General features: G+C 48.1%; 1 protein-coding gene across 1 annotated transcript in view; it reads right to left on the bottom strand.

Annotated features, from left to right (window-relative positions):
- Nucleotides 1-15,243, bottom strand: part of Tiam1 (TIAM Rac1 associated GEF 1) — a 379,222-nt gene that overhangs the window by 284,824 nt on the left and 79,155 nt on the right. The window contains 1 exon segment of the mRNA XM_037209650.1: nt 8,548-8,642. The gene's annotated coding sequence lies outside the window, so the exon portion shown is untranslated.

Below are 15,243 nucleotides of genomic sequence, written 5' to 3'. Positions count from 1 at the left end.
AGGAGGAGTTTAGGACTAAGGTCACAGTGACACACTTCTGATTTAGAACATCATTTTATCATAAATTTTTAAGACCTGAACTTCAATGTATGTTTATAAATATATCTGTGCAATATATGACGCATACAGAAGTTAGCCAAGTCTCCACATGGCTGGATAATCCAATTCCTGTGACCTTGAGGACTCGATCATGAAGAATATCCCTAGGTCTAAGTTGGCCAGCACCTGGAATCCAGAGAAAGGAGAACCACAGAGGCATGGGAGCAAGAAGAGATGTAGTTGAGGACAGACGTGGAGGGGCAGAGATGCTGGACTGCAACCTGGCCCAAAGGAAAAGACAAGCCAACAAAGCCAAGGCCATGTTCTGGGGAATACTTAACACTGGAGTGTGTCACTCAGGACAAAGGGACTTCACCAGGGAAATGGAGAAGCATCTGCTGGGCTTGGAAGAATCTCTTGTGAGAGGTTGGCAGATTCCTCTTGCTGCTTCCATGTTTGTTTGTTTGTTTGTTTGTTTTCCCCGAGACAGGGTTTCTCTGTGTAGCCCAGGCTGTCCTGGATCTCGATCTGTAGACCAGGCTGGCCTCGAACTCACAGAGATCCGCCTGCCTCTGCACCACCACAGCCCAGCCCTCTTGCTGCTTCTTTAAACTTCAAAGATCATGGTTTATTCCACGTGACTGGCTTTCAGCTTCTGAAAACCTTGTCCTGTGGAAATGTCTTGTTTTGCTCCATTTGTTAAGACACAGCCTTGCTCTTTGCAGCCCGGGCTGGTTTCCCAGTTCTTCGGAAAGGCTTGTACGGTGGGTACACAATCAGCATGTACATACAAACCAGTAGCAGTTCGCTGTTCCCGAACTCCCCCACGGCATTGGTACTCCGAAGACTATCTCACGCATCCCATTGTGTCATCATAAACATGTCAGTGGGTGGCGCTATCAGAGACAATCTTTGCACACACAGAATCCCAACATGGCACTGATGCCGGTTCCCTCTCTCTTTCGACACCCTCCCTCCCTTTATCAAGTTAGAGTCCTAACGGGATCCAACGCCATATTCGCTTAACTCCACTCTGGGATCCTTTGTCCGGAGATCCCGCCCTCCCTCCCATTCACTCCCACTACAATATTGCTCCTGAAATTCCTCTTCTCCGGCTTCATCAGATTAAAGCATCTCTCTTGTCCTTTTCCCTTCCATCACTTTTTAAAAACAGGTTTTCAGGGTGGGCCAGAGAGGTGGGTGAGTGGTCAAGAGTGAACACTGCTCTTTGCAAAGGGCCCATGTTTGTTCCCAGAACCCACATCCAGCAGCTCACAACTGCCCATGAGTCCAGCTTCAGGGTATCTGTCGCCCTCTTCTGGAATTTATAGGCACCTGCACGCGCGCACATACACACACACACACACACACACACACACACACACACACACACACACTCTGAAATCATTTCGTAAGTCTTTGTTGTGATTGAGGCTGGTGAAATGTCTTAGGAGGTAAAGGTGTCTGTTAGCCCACTGATGGTCTGAGTTTGATCTCCAGGACCCAGCTAAAATAAGAGTACAGACTTCAAAGCCAGGCAAAGTGGTGCACCACCTTTAATCCCAGTACTTGGGAGGCAGAGGCAAGCGGATCTTTGTGAGTTTGAGGCCAGCCTGGTCAACACAGTGAATTCCAAGACAGCCAGAGCTATATACACCCTGTCTTGAACAGAGAACATGCTGGGTGGCGGTGGTGCACACCTTTAATACCAGCACTTGGGAGGCAGATCTCTGTGAGTTCAAGGCCAGCCTGGTCTACAGAGCGAGTTCCAGCACAGGCTCCAAAGCTACACAGAGAAACCCTGTCTCGAAAGACCAAAAAAGAGAGAGAACAGACTCCAGCAAGTTGGCACTGACTTCCACTCATGTGCAAATAAATAAATAAAATGCAATTTTAGTACTGTTGCTAGCAAACCCTTTGTAAGCCTGAAATACCAGCTCTTCCTACTGAGACTCCAGCAAGGGGCAGATGGAAAAGACAGAGAGCTCTCACACCATCACCCTTCACAGAAAACAGAAGGACAGATAACCTCCACAGACACCTGCCAACCCCTGCTCCAACACTTAGCATAACTCAGATGCACCACGGTTAGGTTCCGTCATCCTTTAAGATTTATTTCTTTTTATTGTATGTTTACGAGTGTCGGCCTGCATGCATGCATGTGTACCACATGGCTATCGTTGCCAAGGAGGCCAGAGGAGGGCATCGGGTTCCCCGGAGCTGGAGACCTGGGGTTACAAACGGTTGTGAGTTACCATGGGGGTGCTGGGGACTGAACCTCAAGCCTCTGTGCGAGCAAGTGTTATTATTAGCTGCTGAACTACTGCTCCAGCCTCAGTTCCATCACCATTAAAATAAAGAAGCGTGGCAGAGCATAATGTAATACCAGCACCCGAGGAGCGGAGGCAGGAAGACCAAACATCCAAAGCACCCAAAGAAGAAGAACTGTCTTTGATGAATTTAGAGATGATTTAAAGGAGAACTGGGGCTATTAAATTCCATTTCCAAAGAAGAGCCCTTGGATTCTGAGGTAGGAATGGTTTTCCTCACCCCTGCTACGGGGCTCCAGTGGGCTGGTTGCGGCATCCACTTCTTCACTCGGCGGCAACTTCCCCGTGGGCTGGCACTGGGGCACATGACGACCACGGGGGTGACAAAGAGCACCCACCCAACCACTGCCATCTCTTCACCACCACCTCTCCCAAGAAGGAGCCTGCGCGGACTGAATGGTGACTGAAAGGAATACCGAAAAGAAATGGCCGCCCACCAGGCCGCTTCTGCCTGCTTTGTTCTCGATCAGCACGTGTGTTCTCAGGCCTGCTCTGGTCTCCCAGGATTAAGAAGCCAACTGAGTCAGAGTGAGACGTGGGAGATGGGGCTCCCACCTCTACACAGGGATCCATCCCTCTCCCCCACAGTGTTTTCCTTGGACTCTTGCTCCCCATCTTCACAAGGCCCACAGAGTCAGGATGGGGGTGAGTCCAGAAAATGACCCAAAGAGACTCCCAAGCAGGTTAGGATTGACAAGTCCCAGGACTGCCCAGCTCATGAGTGGGCACACAGGCAGAGGAAGTCTGTCTTCGCCCTCTCCCCTGACAAACCAGGGGCGCCTGTGGTGGCTATACAAATGCTGAAGGATGCCTTGTCCACGCTTCTGTGGCTTCCAAGGACTGTGGCAACCGCCTACAGCCTGTGCAGATTCTAAAGTGCCGCCATAGGAATGAATTCAGACATCACCAGGTCCTAGGAGGGCCCCGCTCCGCCCAAACTTAAGCTTCATTCTTCGAAGAAAGACTGTTAATTACACATTATGATACCAATTATATCGAAATGCATTATGAAACAGAATCTTTGCTAAGCAATTCTACTATTTTAATTCTTTCCTTCTGCCATCTTTTAATAATCACTATGGTTTTTTTATTGCGTTAAGAGGCAATTAAGAAAGAAAAGTCTTTAATATTTTAAATCTATTTCATTTTTCTTACATAAAGTATTCCGCAGCCATCCATAATAATTCAACAATATAGTGAGAAGATAGACTATCCCAGAGAACATGAGCTGAGCACCGTCGTGGAGGGAAAATGCAAGGCTGTTGATTCTGAAAGCCCTTCGCACATAACAATAAAAGGCAGAGACTCCTGATCAAAGGTAAAAATAAGCCACACATTAGTGCACATTCATGTGGAAGAGGAGAGAAAGTTCTGTCCTGAGGAGAAGGTGTGACAAGATCTCATGTGCGGAAGCCCATTTTCAGGTTCCTGGTGGCTTTGCCCAGCAGGTCGGCAGAGAGGATGATTAGGACCACAGGCCTGAGTGCAGGTGTCTGAGATGGCCTGCACTTGACTGTGCTGGGGGCGGGGCGGAGGGGGTGTCTTTTGCTCCACCCCTTGGTGTTTCTATAAATACCTTAGGGCAGAGACAGTCAGGGCTTGTTGGAATAGGTTCCAGGCCCTCTCGAGGCTGTCCTTTATTTTCTATCTGTTTATCTCCATAATCTAAATCCTTCTATCAAATATTTCCTGCTGCTATCACTCAAGAAAACTCTGGGGAACTGTGGGGTTGGTGGGTAAATGCCCCGCACTCATGATGTAGACTGTCAGGACTGTTAGCTTCAGCCATCCACAGAGTTCAAAGGACATCACTATTTCACATGAACCTGGGCTCGCTGATCTGTATTTCCTTTGAGCTACGGTTGGCCCTCCATACCCAAGGGCTCAACAACCAGACACTGATTGAAACACAGCTAGTCCCCCAAATGCCTCTTCTAGACTGCTGTCCTGTCCCATGTGACCATCACTTCCAAAGCCTTTGCACTGTATGAGGTGCATTCTGGAGATGGGTTGTTTGTTACCATCGTTTAAAGCAGAGTGGTCTCATGGCCAGCACTGGTCTCAACACTGCTATGTAACTGAGGCTGGTCTTAAACTCCCGATCTTCCTGCTCCCTCTCCGATTATGATTATGAGCTTGAGTCCCATACTGGGTTTACAGATGAGTTTAAAGTATGTCAGAAAATGTCTGTAGGATTTTATGTAAAAATGATGGCTTTTCATACAGGAGATTTGAGCAGCCTCACACTTCGATGTGTATGGGGAGATCCTGAAACCGATATTCCACAGACACTAATGTACAACTTAAGCACAATGTCATCTAACATAGAAACACAAACAAGAAAATTCAATTACTTTAATAGTTACAATAGTGTGTACGCCACAAATTCCATATTCATAGAACAAGGGCACACGTGAGTGCACACGCACACGCGCACACACATGAGCATGCACGCATGCATTCACACTTACACCCACCCACGCAGGCATGTGCACATAGGTGATGAGCACACACGCACCACCACCAACGACTGCTACAAGGAGGTTACCATAGGTAATAAACCAATGAGTATGGCTGTGCCACTAAAACCTTACTGATTGAACAAGTGGATGTAATGTGATGGGTGATGTTGCTCTGTGTGCTGTGAATGTGTAGCTCTAGTTGGTTGATAAGTAAAACACTGATTGGCCAGTAACCAGGCATGAAGATAGGTGGGATAAGCTGACAAGGAGAATTCTGGGAGAGGAAGGCTGAGTCAGGAAAGGCCAGCCCACTGTCCAGGGAGCAGCATGTAATGGCACACAGGTAAAGCCCACAGAACATGTGGCAACATATAGATTAACAGAAATGGGCTGAGTTTAAGTGCAAGAGCTAGTCAGTGGTAGGCCTGAGCTAATGGCCAAGCAGTTTTAATTAATAGAAGCCTCTGTGTGTTTACTTGGGGGACGCCAGTGGGAGAGATTTGTCCCAACTACGGGCCAGGCAGGACACAGATAAACCTTCAGCTACAGTAATGTGCTAACTGTTCCTTAGAAGGCTAGGAAGGCCAGGTGAGGGACTCTGAGGACCCTCCTGTTAAAAAACACAGCAGAAACAGGCAATATTGTCACATTAGTCTCAATTCAGCCAGCAGACACTGAGCAGAGCCCAGCACACAGAGGACTGTCAGATGTTAAAATCAAGAGGTAGGAGCTAGAGAAAGGGCTCGGTGGTTAACAGCACTTACAGTTTCACAAAGGATCAGGGTTAAGTTCCCAGCATCTACCTGGTAGCTTACAAGTGTCTGTAACTCCAGCTCCAGGGGAGATGAGGCCCTCTTCTGGCCTCTGAGGGCACTGCATGTATGTGGTATGCATAAATACACACAGGCAAAATACACACACACACACACACACACACACACACACACACACAAATTCCTTAAATCTAAAAAAATTAAAAATTAAAAATTAAAAAACCCAGACCTAAGCTGGGTGTGAAATCCTAGTGCTCAGGAGTCTGAGGAGAAGGATCTCAAATTCAAAGGCAGCCTGGGCTACACACTATATACAGCAAGTCTTTTTCTCAAAAACCAAATGCAAGCAAACAAAACAGACGCCCCAGGGAGATGACATTTCTCACTAACCACTGTTCTTGAAAGGCAAGTGTTTCTTCCCCGCAGAAACAGCTTCCACTCTAAAATGGGGTCCGTCTTCAGAGTGGGTACCCACACGAGGTTCTGTAGCAGTGTCTCTCTCAATGGCCTAGAGCAAAGGACCTTTTAGGACCTGGCAGTCCCCTAGAGGTGCTGGTGTAGGCTGAAGTCACCAAGCCGAAGAAGTGACGAGTCGACTTAGTCGGGGTCACTACCGCTGTGATGAAACACCGTGAGCAAATGCAACGTGGGGAGGAAAGGGTTTATTTGGCTTACACTTCCACATTATTGTCCATCACTGAGGAAGTCAGGACAGGAACTCAAGCAGGGCAGGATCCTAGAGGCAGGAGCTGATGCTGAGGACACGGAGGGATGCTGCTTACTGGCTTGCTTCCCATGGCTTCCTCAACCTACTTTCTTATAGAACCCAGGTCCACCAGCCAAGGGATGGCCCCACCCACAATAGGGAGGGGCCCTTCCTCACCAATCGCTAATTAAGAAAATGCTCCACAAGCTTACGTGCAGCTTGATCTTCTGGAGGCATTTTCTCAGTGGAGGCTCCCTCCTCTCAGACGATGATTATGCCTTATGTCAAGTTGACAGAAAGCTAGCCAGCACACTGGTCCACCAGGGAAAATTCCAACCTACAACTTAACGATCACTCCCACCCTCAGCCTTGAATTTCTACCTGCTGACTGGCCAGAAAGGGCCCAGGTCCGCTCTGCCCCATGCAGAGCAAATCCTCAAAATCCACCTTCAAAATGAACCCAGAGTCTGTCTGCTTCTCACCCCATCCATCACCTGCATCCTCGTCATGTCAGTTCCTACTTGCTCTCCCCGATTCTGCTCCTTTCTTGCAAATCCTGCAAGTTGACCTGTGACTACCACAGATACACACTTGCAAGCAAACACACACACACACACACACACACACACACACACACACACACACACACAAATAAAGAAAAACTGATATTAGTTCTTCTTTAGAGAACCAGTTAACAATGCAGGGCAAATGGCAGAATCCAAATACCATCTGTTTGCTACTCTGAAGGAAAGATCACACCTATCATCAATCCCAGGTCATCAATGGCTTTACAGTGGTGTAGAGAAAAGCTGATACGGTTCTAGTGATGGATGGATGGACGGTCAGTATCTACCAGTACTAACAATTAAAAAGGGGCATTCCACCACAGTCTATGCAACATTCTTGTTCCAAGTTTTATTCATGCATTCAACATAGTTGCACACTTGTTTCCCAGACTCTCCTTGAACTCCTGGGCTCAAGCAATCCTCCCATTTCCGCTTCCTGAGTCACTGGAACTCAGTATGTGTCACCACGCCCGGCTGTTGGCCCCCAGTTTGGAACTGAATCTGACCATGTCTTTACAAAAGACATCGGAGGACAAGGGAAGCGTGCGAGGGCACCGATCGACAACAGCAGCGATGCAATCCACTCTGTGGAGACACTGCGGGACAAACGCACTGCGCGAGGGGAGGGGCAGGAGGACAAGGAAGGAGGAGCCAGACTCCGAAATGTAAGTCAAGACCTCACAGCGAGCACTCCCGTAGTCCCACACCAGGGATCTGGAAGCAGAAGAAGTGAGTTCTAAACCAGCCTGAGCTACACAGAGAGACCTTGTCTTAGAACAGTGGTCCTCAACCTTCCTGACGCTGCGACCCTTCGATACAGTTCCTCGTGTTGCGGTGACCCCCCCCAATCTATAAAAATTATTCCATTGCTACTTCATAGCTGTAATTTTGCTACTGTTAGGAATCATAATGCAAATATCTGATATGCACAATATCTGATACACAACCCCTGTGAAGGCCGCATTGGAACCCCCAAAGTGCTTACACCCCACGGGTTGAGAATCACTGTCATAGAGAGAAGGGCATGTGAGATCAACCCCATGCAGTGTGAATGTTTAGGGTCTTGGATTGTGCTTAGATATTTTTACCAACTGAAAACAGTTCTGAGACACCAACGAGCAGACACTGAAAAATGAAGTCTTGCTCATTTATATGACAACAGGATTATGATGATGTTGAAGCAAAAGAAGCCGGATCACTTTGGAGACATATTTATACCTAAAACTGATTTCAGTCCTTCAGTCCTCTCTGTATTGTTCTTCCGGAAACTGTACAAATGACTGCAGCTGTCCTGACCACACAGAATCTCTATTGTTGTTGTTGTTGTTTTAATACCCTTAAGAACAACGTCTAGCCGGGCAGTGGTGACGCACGCCTTTAATCCCAGCACTCGGGAGGCAGAGCCAGGCGGATCTCTGTGAGTTTGAGGCCGGCCTGGACTACCAAGTGAGTCCCAGGAAAGGTGCAAAGCTACACAGAGAAACCCTGTCTCGAAAAAAAAAAAAAAAAAAAACAAAAAAAAAAAAACAATGTCTAGAAGGAAGAGTAGGGTGAGAGCTAATTAACACAAACATTAACTGGGGGCTTTCTAAATGTTTCTGTATACTCACAGTGCCCCTAGGAAATCCTTCAAGGCACAGGGCCAGCATGCAGGAGAACATAACTACTCACCATTCGGAGTTCAAGCTTTGAAAAGTGTGAATGTCCAGAATGCTGTAGGAGCTCAAGCTTCGGAAAGTGTCAACACCCAGAATGCAGCTGTCAACCTAGAAGTTCACAAGAAAAGGCTCTGAGTGACCAACGGCTGCCTCAAGCCCGTGCACATAAGCAAAAAAAAGGAAAGAAAAGGACATAGCGGCCCAGTACTGTATCAGTCGAGGAATCTATAAGGCCACCACAGCAGGGCAGCAGCCATGATGGGGAGGATGCCGGGGGCTTAGGAGTGGAGACAAGTCATCTAGAGCTCTCCACAAAGCCAGTCACAGAGTACCCACCCTAAAGACGTCACCCCAGTTCCACCTGCCGGAGGAACAGCATCCTGGAGTCAGTCACGTGCATCACCAGGCTCGCAGTCCTACTAAAGAGAGCAAGAAAAGGCCAGGCATGGTGTTACAGGCCTGGAGTCTCAGCTAGTCAAGAGACCGAAGCAGGGAGGTCACGTTAGTCCAGGAGTTCGGGGTCACTAGGCAACAGAGCTCAAGACCCAACACTTAAATAATAAAATAAAAGGCAAGAGGGTAATACATGTGCATTTTTATTCAGATGACTGGAAATTTCAAAGCAAATGTATGATCTCTTAAAAAGGAAGGGAACAAATAGCAAAGAGAGAGAATTGAGACAAATCAGTCCAAGTAAAGTGAGATTTCACACTGAAGAAGACCAAGGCCAGGCTGCTTTCCGATGAGAATCAGGCCGCAAAGGTTGACAGGCCGCTGTGGTGAGTAATGAACTTCACATTGCTCTCAGTATTGGGTCAGGCTGGACCAGACATGATTGCCAATGGATAACATTTTAAAAAATATTGTTTGGACATGTTTCTTAGATGGTTAGGGCAGGCCGACTTTATCCAGGAGGACAGCAATGGACAGATATTAACTCTCTAGAAGAAGGGGATGGACAGGGCTCAGCTGAGAACGGGGAGGACAGCTGGGGGGGGTGGAAAGAGTGGGGTGGGAGGTCAGCGGGCGGAAAACTACAGGGGGAACATCAATGTCAGACAGCTTCGTGCTGGAGGCAGGCCCAGGAACCTAGACAAAGGAGGGGGAAAGGATAACTCCTCAGATGCCGAAGGTGATCAGTTATAACCTGGGGGGGGATCTCAGGAATTGATTTAGCAGGGCTGTGCTAAAACTGCACAGCAAACCAAGGGTAAGTTGAGGCCTAATTTTTAAAATGTTCAAAAGAGCCTGACTTAAGATATAGAATCTCTATCAAGAACAGCTTAAGCAGAGACCCTGACTCCAGAGGGATTCCAGAGGGGCTCTGCCACCTTCACAGGCCTGCAGAGAGACGATCTTGGTGAGAAGGTAGTTCAATTCAACAAGGTTTAGTATCTGGTATTGGTTCAAACTTCTGGAGTCTGACCCTGGGTAGTTTATTTTAGGTATATTCAAGAACAGTACAATTTGGTGAACATTATTCTGGTGATAATTAACTCAATCCAGTGTGCACAAAAATCGTACATGAATCTCTCTGAGGAACAAAGTAAGCCAAATACAGATCAGATGTGACCACTTCAACCTATCCATAAAGATAGGTTCTATAGACTAACTAGAAAACAAATTTACATTAGAAGTCTGGGGGAAGATGCCCCAGAAAAAGGTTCTGGAAAAGTCTCTATCCGCCCAGAGAGAGCCAAAGCCCCAGACTAGTAAACCTATCTGCTCCCAGATTTCTGGACAGACTAGAGGTATAGCGTTCCTTCCCTCAAAGGAAGAACTCTGTGTGCTCAACATTCCAAGTCCCCTGGTGTTTATCTGTGAGCACAAGGACCTCCATGCTTCCCACATTCTAGAAGATACCTTGGTGTTTTAACACAGCAGCCCAAGAGTAACCAACCAACACTGAGAAGAAAAAAATCAAAATTTAATGCCTGGATCTAAAACATCCCAAAAAATCCAAGAAGCTTTCGATCATTGTCAGAATTACAAAACTCCCCTAGCACACAGCCTAAGCAATTTCCACACCAGCCAGACCCCATTTAACAGATGGACAAAATGCCCTCCTTGCATCCTCAAGTGTGACATACACACAGGTTATCGAAGATCGACAAGGGTGTGGTGGCGCGCACCTTTAGTCCCAGCACTCAGGAGGTAGAGGCAGGCGGATCTCTGTGAGTTCCAGACCAGCTAGGGCTACATAGTGAGAGCCTGTCTTTAAAAGAGAAAAAAAAAAAATTCTACAAGCGCAAATGTGCTAAATATTCTCTCTTATCTCTGTCAGCAATGATCTGTTCCCAAGGCAGCCCTCCCTCCCTGGGCCCTGTGCAAGCCCAGAAGAAGCCATGATAGGCAAGGCAGGAAGCTGATCCTGCTTCCTTCCTGCTGGGTCACCCGGGGTCTGACATCATATGGTTTCTCTCAAGCCACATGTCCCTCTGTGTCAGTTACAGCGGATGAAGAAGGGACTTCTTCTTACAAGCCCCATGTCCCTCGTTCCCCTTCTTGCCCTTCATAACTCTATGGCCACCTTCATCCAATCATCTAGTCACCTCTTTCAGTATGCTATATAGTTTCCTGTCCAGTCTGACAGGAACACGGACAGACAGAAGGCAGAGAATCTGAAATTCAAATTTCCATATGTGCTCTCAACCATAGGAGGAAAGACAGACAGACAGACAAGAAAGGAAGGGAGGGAGGGAGGGGAAAGGAAGGAAGGAAGAAAGGAGGGAGGGAGGGAGGGAGGGAGGGAGGAAGAAGGAAGAAAAAGGAAGGAAGGAAGGAGGGAGGAGAAAGGAGGGAGGAGGGAGGAAAAAAAGGAAGGAAGGAAGGAAGGAAGGAGGGAGGGAGGGAGGGAGGGAGGGAGGGAGGGGGGAGGGAGGGAAAAAAGGAAGGAAGGAAGGAATGAAGGAACGAAGGAGGTAGGGAAGGAACGAAGGAAAAAAAGAAGGAAGAAAAAAGAAAAATAAAGAGTCCTATTTCTAAGGCACATTTCATGGGGCACATGAGATTTGGACAGAAGTGGCAGGTGTCCGAGGAGGCTCTAAATTTACGGGTATCTTGAAAGTCTACCCAAATTTTGCATACACGTGTGGTTTTTTCCTGAGAAGAGAAATCCAAAAAGGAAAAGGTCACATTTGTCATTGGAGCCTCGAAAGCTGAGGTACCGCTGCAGGAGCCGACCAGCACAGGCGCGGCCGCTGTCTCCTCAGGGAGGAAAGGGAGAAAGGTGGACGGCAGAGAGCACACACCTATGTCAGCCCCCGGGAGGGAGCAGAACCGCATCCCTCACTGAGGGGGCTGGGGCTGGAGGGCCCTCCCCCACCCACCCTGCGAGGCAGCTGGGGCGGTGTGTTCCTGCGCATCACTCACAGCTCCCTCCCAATAATCAAGTGACATTTGCAAAGCTCATCAGCCCAGCAGGTGTTCAGATGTACAAGCAATAGAAAAACAGTTCCGGGCCTGAGGAAAAAAAGAAACGTCTCCTGCTCTGAAAAAAAATCCCCCAGGCTGCTGCGAGAGTGTGGGACAGAAAACCAGGAGAGGAAAAATACACTGGAGATAGCGGAACATCACAGACAAGCGGTCCGAATGCCTAGGTGGGAAAGGGAAGGTGTGTGTGTGTGTGTGTGTGTGTGTGTGTGTGTGTGTGTGTGTGTGTGTGCATGTACATGCACACATGCATGTGTATGTACATGTATGTGTGTACATGCACACATGCGTGCGTTGTGTGTGTGTGTGTGTGTGTGTGTGTAAAACAAACATGTGCTCCCAACCCTCTGCCTGCCTGCCCTGTGACCAAGCCTGTGTGACTCACCCTGTGAGTCTAGTCTCTAGCTCACCCCTGGTTACACGGAGACTCTATACCGCACAAAACTCCCAGGGCTGCGGTAGGGTCGCTGAGACGCCCCTTGCCCAGCCTGAGGTCTGTTTTACGGTCTCTGTGTCCTTCACAACAAGGGTGGTCTGACACAAAGCAACAGAAGGTGACAAGAGACTTAGGAACTGACACTAAGGTTGATGCCAAAAGGCAGTGACAAGCCATCTGGGCGACAGCCCCTGAGGGGGGCCAGAGCCTCTAACCCACATGGAGCCCCGTGATTCCCTCCTTCGCCCATGCTGCTGTCCTCAGCCCAGAGGCAGAAGGACATTGCGGCCAAGAGCCTTGCTCTGGAGCCTTGGTTGGCACCAAGGCTTCGGAATGGACTGCGAGGTGGCCCTGCACGAGTCAAGGTATTACTCTGAAACTCGGTCTCCTCACCTGACAACCAGTCCCAGGACCGATCCTTTCTGACGACTGAAATCACACCAAGTTCTTAGAACAATGCCCAGAGAGCAGAAATAACCACGGGCAAGCTGTCGTACCCGTGGATTTCAGCTGGTTCTGAAGAGCCCTGTGACAAAGCAGCAGCTGTGGTGCAGAGAACTACCAAATACTGGCACCACCAGCCCGCAAGCCAGCTACATGTCCTCGATCCTGAGATGTGCCGTGTATTCTAATGTTTCTAAAATGACAGCGGGCACTGAATTTACCATATATCATGCTGCCTGTTAAATGGGGACAATAGTATATCAAGCTAATGTCGCAGAGGACCAAAACAAAAACCCCAATGTATGCAAAATGTTCTCCAAAGGGCTTGCTCTGGAGTATGCAGAAATTGTTTTTCTGTGATTCTGTCCACCATTGTGAGCAGTATGGCTCTAATCCACACACACACGTTCCCCTCTGATCAAATGTGGGGATTCTTCCTCACTCTCACCTAACCCAAAGCCACCCTCCACTCTAAAACAAAGATGCTGGCCAAAGCCTTGGATACAAAAAGATGCTGTAAATGTTAGGCATTTGCTAGAATTTCCCTGTTCTGCTGGCATCTTGAACCACTGACTAACAGAACATTCTTTAGAAGTTACTGAGTTGCACCATGTTGTATCCAAGTTCATTCAAGGTTGATTCTTTTGTGTGTGTGTGAAATAATCTGCATGTCATCGGGTTGGCTTTTTGGTGGCCCCTATAGGAACAGATGTTCTCCTATCAATCTGAGAAAGCCCCATGGAGATAAAGCTTTAGCAGAGGGGCCGGAGAAATGGTTCGGTGGTTAAGAACATCTTCTGCACTTGTAGAGGACACAGGTTCCATTCCCACCACCTACGTGACTGCTCACAACTGCCTGGCTCACCTATTCTCAGAGGAATCCCTCTTCTGATGTCCAAAGATGCACATACACACAAGCAAGCAAAACACGCATGTGCATAAAATAAGCAGAACTGGAAAAAATTGAAATTAAAAACCATTCAGCAGAGGCACAAGAGAAACCAACCCAACATGGAGAAAAGGTATCAATAAACGTATCTGAGGGGCTTGGGGATTCAGCTCAGTAGCAGGGACTTGCCTAGGAAGCCAAGCCCTGGGTTCGGTACCTAGCATTTAAAAAGAAAAAAATGCACCCGAATACCTCAGAGAATAATTACAAAAGAGCAAAACTGAAACACTGAGTGCATTGGTGGCCTCCTTTATCTACAGACTCTGGGGAAGACATAAAAATCACTACCAGCTGAGTAGTCCTGGCCAAAATGTTTGATATGAGAAATGCCAAACTTCTAGTCTTCAGTATTCAGCTTTTGGAATTTACCTTTATTTTTTTTTCCCCAGCTCTGGGAACATTTTCATATCCATGTTGAGATAGCTATCTTGGGGATGAGACCCAAGTCTAAGCATGGGTATACCTTACATACGTAGTCGGAGAGTTAGTTCAATACTGACCAAGTTTCAACTTTTGGACAGTTTGGATTTAGATGTGCGGTCTTCTCCTTCCCTTTCTCATCATCACTGCTTCCTGGGTGCCCTGAAGACTGGAGGACTTCTAACCAAACAAGGGGACAACCAAAACACCAGTCATCTGAGAGCATGGGCCCTAGGTCAGATTGCCGGACACAAACCCCGATCTCCTACAGTGAGGCATGTGACCTTGAGTCAATTCCCCACACTACGCTGTAAAATGAGGGCAATGGCGGTTAACAGGAGTGAGGATTCAGGCAATGGATGCTCCTAAAGAACTGTCAACATGCCAGGCACACAGACCTGCAGGAACCTTGAGCCATCTCTATAAGACATCAGCTGAGCCCCAGAAGCCCTTGAAATGGGGATTGGGAGCTGTGGGGGGTGGGGGGGTTCTAGTCTCCAAGCAGACAGTGAAATGGGAAGACAAGTGGTGAGACAGACAGAAGACAGGTCACAGACATGCCACACGTAGACTGTGTCACAGAGATGGGTGTCCTTCAATACCTTTTCCTCTTGAGGTTCTGGGAAGCAAAGCCCAAGAACGCTAGCCACACTCTCCACCACCGAGCGTCACCCCCACCCCACAGGAGCCAGGCCTGTGTTCTCTGAGCCTCGTCATCCTCCCCAGCTACTCACTGCACACAGTTACACTGAGAAACCAAAACCCATCCCATGGCTGGACATCATCTGAGTTTTCTGCATGGCTCTGCCTTCCCTGGCGTCAAAAAGGGACAACAGAAGCAAAAAAAAAACTAGATCCTTGCCACTCTCAGGAAAGTGTATCACTCACAAGCACGAAAGCCACCCAGCCAGACGTGACCAGTGATGCCTTCCACTAAGACAAACATCCGAGTCACGGGGGCCTGGTCACATCTTTCAACACTATGCTTTTGTTCACCTTCTACCCAAAGCCCAGAGAGCAAGTGCCAG

The sequence above is a fragment of the Peromyscus leucopus genome, chromosome 12, assembly GCF_004664715.2.
Source record: "Peromyscus leucopus breed LL Stock chromosome 12, UCI_PerLeu_2.1, whole genome shotgun sequence".
Taxonomy (NCBI): Eukaryota; Metazoa; Chordata; class Mammalia; order Rodentia; family Cricetidae; genus Peromyscus; species Peromyscus leucopus.
This window is presented reverse-complemented; position numbering and strand designations above follow the sequence as displayed.